The sequence below is a fragment of the Palaemon carinicauda genome, chromosome 22 (genome assembly GCF_036898095.1).
Source record: "Palaemon carinicauda isolate YSFRI2023 chromosome 22, ASM3689809v2, whole genome shotgun sequence".
In the NCBI taxonomy this organism is placed as follows: Eukaryota; Metazoa; Arthropoda; class Malacostraca; order Decapoda; family Palaemonidae; genus Palaemon; species Palaemon carinicauda.
Window position 1 is genome coordinate 1,542,884 of NC_090746.1, and position 6,290 is coordinate 1,549,173.

Genomic DNA, 6,290 nt, shown 5'->3' on the forward strand with positions numbered 1-6,290 from the left:
GAAGTAGTCCTGCCCCGAAAGGGCTGCTGGAATCTCCTTTCCTCCCGTTTCAAAGAAGAAGGAGGGGCTGCAAAGGGCTTACGAGCAGAACGAGATAAAAGGTCTTGGGTGGCTTTTTGGGCCAGAGAACGCGTAATGTCATTAACCAGAGACTCGGGAAAAAGATGTTGAGAGAGGGGGGCGTAAAGAAGCTCAGACTTTTGAGCATTGGTAACAGACCTAGAAGCAAAAGAGCAAAGCAGAGCTCTCTTCTTTAGGACCCCAGCTGAGAACAGAGCAGCCAACTCATTCGCCCCATCTCTGAGGGCCTTATCCATACAGGACATAATGCTCGTAAGGTCCCTAGATCCATCCATCTGTTCAGTTTTCCTTGCGAGAGTCCCAAGCGACCAGTCTAGGAAACTAAAAACCTCAAAGGCTCTAAAAATACCTTTGACGAGATGATCCAGCTCCGACATTGACCACATGACCTTGGCTGAGTTGAGAGCATGCCTTCTAGCAGAGTCCACTAAACCAGAGAAGTCACCCTTGGAGGAGGAAGGCACTCCCAGACCCAAAGGTTCTCCAGTTGCATACCACATACCCGCTCTTGAAGCAAGACGAGCTGGTGGAAACGAGAAGGAAGTCTTAACTGTTTGTCTCCGCTCCATCATCCAGTCATCAATCTTCGTGAGAGCCTTCTTTGCGGAGATAGACAGCTTCATCTTGATGAAGGCCGACTGTTTCTTGGCCTTCTTTCTGTTAAATTGGGACTGAGGAGATTGAGGGGCAGCAGGTTGGAATTCCTCTCCAAAAAGTTCAAGAAGGGAGCGAGAGAGAACTTTGTAATCTCCCACAGCATCGGCAGGATTATCATCGTCATCAGAAACATCCTCGAGGGCCTGATCCACATCTGCAATATCCTTCGAAAGAGAAGAATCCTTAGAACCCGACAAGGGCAAATCAAAGGCATCATCCTGCAAAAGACGGGTTGCATCCTGGAGTCCCGCGCTAGAAGAATCCTTGGAACGAGAGGCAGTATCGTCCCGAAGAGGCAGGGTGGTATCGCCCTGGGACCGAGAACGAGAGGCAGAGTCGTTCTGTCGTCGAGAGCGAGAGGCGGTATCGTCATGGCGGCGAGAATGAGAGGCGGTATCGTCGTGGCGGCGAGAATGAGAAGCGGTATCGTCGTGGCGTCGTGAACGAGAGGCGGTATCGTCGTGGCGTCGAGAACTAGGGTCGGTATCGTCGTGGCGTCGTGAACGAGAGGAGGTATCGTCGTGGCGAAGCGAACGAGAGGAGGTATCGTCGTGGCGAAGCGAACGAGAGGAGGTATCGTCGTGTCGAAGCGAACGGGAGGCGGTATCGTTTTGGTATCGAGAACGAGAAGCAGCTTCGTTCGATAAGGTATTGTCCCGGTATCGAGAACGAGAAAACGTATCGCCCTGGTATCGCGAAGAAGTATCGCCTGGCGCAAGCACACATTCCTCATCCTGGCGTAGAGAGGGAGAAGTTCTCTTTAAAGAAGAACTCCGTTCTCTCTTAGAAGCAGACTTCTTAATCGGCAACGAGTCGTCTTTACATCTGTCAGACTGGGCGTGAGGGCGGCTAAAGGCTTGTACTAAAGTCAAAAGTTGTTCCTGCATGACAGACATAAAGGATTTAGCAACATCAGCTGGGTCTTGCGGATCCGAAGGGGGGGGCTGACGAATAACACTCGTATCTTCGGCAGCAGGCTTCGTCCTTTTCACAGGCACGGAGTCGAAATCATCCTCCGACGGACAAGGTTCATAACTGCTAGAACCGGGAGAGAAAGAACGAGACCGTTCGTCGCGGTTCCATCTCCTCTTAGTAGGTCTTGAAGCTTCATACTTCCATTTACGTCTGGACGAATTCGGAGAAGAAAACAACACATCCGACTCGTCTTTCCCGTGACGGTCAAGAGCAGCCTGGGAATAGACAACAGGACTGTCTGAGGCGACGGCTGACCGAGGGTACGTACCTCTCACCCCCTTTCGGTCATCGACGTACCTTCTCCCTTGGTCCTGGGAGCTTGGTAGAGGTCTAGGCCTAGGGGTATGACAGATTCGGTCGGTCGCCACCTCCACTGCACTAACACAAGCACTTTCACTTTCCTTACCTTTAAAGGCCTCCAGCTGTTCTTTAATGGCCTTCAACTCGGCCGCCAGGCTAGCGTACCGAGGGTCATCCGTAGATACGGAACCTGTAGGAGGTGCAGGAGTTACTACCTCAAGGGAAGGATCAACTTCCAAAGAGGAATCAATAATAGGATCAATAGATAAATCTACGCTAAGTTCGTCTTCCTTACCACTAACAGACTTAGACTTAGACCTAGAAGCTCTCCTAACTCTATCGAGCTCTAGCTTACGCACATAGCGCTTCATAATTAACCAATCTTTCTCATCCAAAACCTTACATTCCCCGCACCTATTATCAAGGGCACAAACAAAACCCCTACAATGAGAACAAACAGTGTGAGGATCAACCGCCATTTTGGGTAGTCTCACCTTACATTCCTCATTCGCACAGATACGGTAATGACTCTTTTCACTCATAATGAAAAACAGCAAAAAAAAAGCTAAGAGAAAACAAAATACAACGATCGCCAAAACCCCAAATCAGAGTACTTCACCAAAAAAAGCAGACTGGTACACCGAGCAGGGAAATCGAAGAAAAAACTCTTAATGACGGACCAACGTGTTATCGATCCGGCCGGCAGAGATGAACTGAAGAACAGAAAACGGGAATGATTCCTCCTACCACCCTTTAACGGGTGTTACCACCCAACCACCACAAGGCGGTTGCCTAGTTTTAGAAAAATTCTGCCGAAATAGAGATAATTAGCTATGTATATATAACTGCCAGGTAAGTTCTATTCGTAAAAATAATATTTACCTTACATTCATAACTCATGATTCATTTTTGTTTTGAAGATATTTTTGCCATATTTTGCGATATTGTTAAAAATATATTGCAAGGAATACATATATATTTTTATATAAGTAAGACAAATAACCTCCATTATCATAATGTTTGTGTAGGCATACATGTATATGATTACAAATGCAAGTTATGAAAGTAATGAGGTGTTATTATTGTCATTTGTTATTTCTCAAGTTGAGGAGAAAGTGGCAGATGCATGCGTTGAGGTGGCTGACTCATAGCATGAGGTTGCTGCCTCAAGAGTTGCGCTTGCTGTAAGGGTTGCGGATGCGCAGTAGCAGGTTCCTGAGGAACGAGTTAAGGTTCCTGAGGTGTGAGCTGCGAGAGTTGAGATAGCGGCTGCGCAGAACGCAGTTCTTGTCTCGCGAGTTGAGGTTCCTGAGGAGCTAGCCTAAGCTGCAGCGAGTGCTGAGGTGGCTGCCTCATTGATGGAAGAGGTTGTCGTACCTCAAGAGATTGTTGCCTCGCTGGTGGAACCGCAAGCGGAAGCGGAGGAAGTAAGGCATAAGACTCCTGCTCCCATTGCTGAGGTTGCCTTAAGGAAGGTTAAGGTTGCTGCACAACGCTGGTAACTGGCAACTCAGAACGCGGTAAGGTAGCCTGAGGAACCTCAACTTCGTACGCCTGGCAGACTGGACTGCGGTGAGGCGGAGCTCTCGCAGGAGGAGGCGGAGGTTGCTGCACACAGCTGGTAACTGGCAACTCAGAACGCGGTAAGGTAGCCTGAGGAACCTCAACTTCGTACGCCTGGCAGACTGGACTGCGGAGAGGCGGAGCGTTCGCAGGAGGAGGTGTAACCTTCTCAGCCTGAAACTCACGCATTAAGACCCCAAGCTGCGACTGCATGGACTGCAGCAAAGTCGTCTTGGGATCAACAGACGATAAGGTCTGTTGTGGCATCGCCTTACCTCTCTTAGGAGGTGTTCAGTCACCTGAGACTGAGGAGAGTCAGAGCTAACCCAATGACTGCATCCGGGTTGTTGAACTCTAACTTCGTACGTCTGGCATAGGTCTGGACTTTACGTTTAAGAGGTCTTGAGACCTGAGACCAGCGTTTTCTCCCCGAAATTTCTTCTGCAGACGAGCAAAATAAGGGCTCAATCGTCTGCGGGTGGGAGTGACGGTCTCTTAAGACACGCCCGCAACCACCGAGGATACTTCTGTGCGCCGATCAAGGCCTGCCGAACCCTTTTGCCCTTCGACATTGCTTCTCCCCTGGGCTTGGGAGCTTGCAAGAGGTCCCGGACTGGGAGGACGACTGGCACGCACAGAAGTACCCTCACGCACAACACTGACACACTTTGCGCTAATCACTTATCACTTTTGATTTTCTGTTTGCACTTATTTCACTGAACTCGAAACTTTAAGTGGTTTGTACCTGAAACACGCAATTCTATCCTTTCTCAAAAGTTAGTAATTGCGAAAACAGAATTACAATGTAACAGAAAAATCTAATGAAAGATAAATAATTCAGTGGCTGGAAAGAGACTAAACACTAGATCAAATAAACTACGTTTAAAATCTCTCACCGCATAAAGCTTGAGAACAAGAAAAACTCTAGAAACGTTTACCTTCTTCCCCTAAAGAGACTAGGGAGAAGAGCAAAAACGATAACAACGTTACTTGAACGAAACGTTTATCCTCCTCTTTCTCCCTCCGTCTCTATCTCTCTCTCTCTCTCTCTCTCTCTTGACTTAGAACCTGAGAGAAGAGCCCAATCATATATATCGTTAAAACATATTATTGTTAAAGGAAAATATTTCCCAAAATGAAAAGTTCCTTTGTAGAATTAAAACCATTAAGTTAAGAAAGAATGAACAAAACGCTAGACACGGTTACTCTTACTGCAACGTGACACCGTGAAAATTCTCTCTCTATCGTAACGATAGAGCGCAAGTTGAACGTTCTGAACGTCAACAACTGCAGAGACAAAACAAAACTTTAGTTCAACTTTGAAAACAGTACGAGACTATCAAAGAAATTCTTTCAAAAACATTAAAATAGCATAATATGTTAACAGGTAAAACCGAAATGACGGGCTCAATGTTAATTAACTTCGGTACAAGAAAAGACCGCCTACCATTAGGAAAGGTCGAATATATAAAAATTAATTTTAATAATTTTATAATAAAAGGAAGTTAATCGAAGAGGCCTATAAAAGGCGGAGAGATATAAAATAAATCTATAACTTTTGTTAAGCAAAATTAAGAAAGAGAGTCTATACTCTCTTAGACACCAACACTTCCGTCTAAGGGAAGGGTCGGCCATTAAAAGGTGAAAGAGAGTTCATACTCTCTTCGTCACCATAATTAAATTAATTCCAAAAGCTAACTAAGCTAATATAGAAGTTTCTAGTATAGCGAATAGCTGCAAATTTTAGAGAAATACTTCACCAAACCGTGAACAATACTCCAAAATCATAAGCGTATCCAAGAACGTCTTGCCGGAAGCACGACAGAGGAAAAAGTGAGGTGGCGTCAACAACAAGTACTGTAGTACCTGGCCACAGGTGGCGCTTGTGAGTACACCCCCTTCTAGTATAGTGATAGCTGGCGTATCCCTCCCGTAGAATTCTGTCGGGCAACGGAGTTGACAGCTACATGATTATCGGGTAAGTTTAATATTGAAAAAGGGAAGTTCAAACCCATATTACTATATCAGAGGGAGCCTTTGTGTATCAGCGGAGAGTTCCCCAGTGTGCATAAAAAATGGACACCAACTAATCTAAACACCCACCCCAACCTAACCTACAAGCTGTGTCCTTACCTACTTACCTAACAGAAGGGGGGGGGGGCTAAAATCCCCCTGCGACCCCCCTTACACTCCCGTATTCTTAGTCAGCCGTCATCATACATATAGGTGGCCGCTATCATACACATACTGTACCCCTATCAGAGATAGATTTAACCTAAGGTACCAAATTTAACCTTACCTACATAGGCTTCTCCTTGAAGGGGGCATTAACTTTCCACTGCGACCCGAAAGTTACCTCTACTAGGATTAGTTAGCAGGTATGTCAGCCATTATACAAACTAACCAGTACAATCCAACCAGAGCATCGTTCAGATGCTTCGATGTACTAGAGTATGAACGTGGAATCCATAATTTTACTATCCTAAGTGAGTTTAGGCAAGTGCGGGGTGTGGGTGGCGAACCCCGTCCCAATGAATTAGGACAATGGAGACTTTGTATATCAGCGGCCAGTTCCTTCCCGCAATCATAAAAATTGGACGTCGACTAACCTAAGCTTCCCACCCCAAACCTAACCTAAAAGCCATGTCCTTACCTAACGGACACGCGACCACCATTTACACTGTCGTATTCTTAGTCAGCCGTCATCATACATA

At 46.3% G+C, this 6,290-nt stretch overlaps 1 protein-coding gene across 2 annotated transcripts in view; it reads right to left on the reverse strand.

Annotated features, from left to right (window-relative positions):
• LOC137616267 (COMM domain-containing protein 3) overlaps positions 1–6,290 on the reverse strand; it is a 173,774-nt gene that overhangs the window by 166,977 nt on the left and 507 nt on the right. The window lies entirely within an intron of this gene.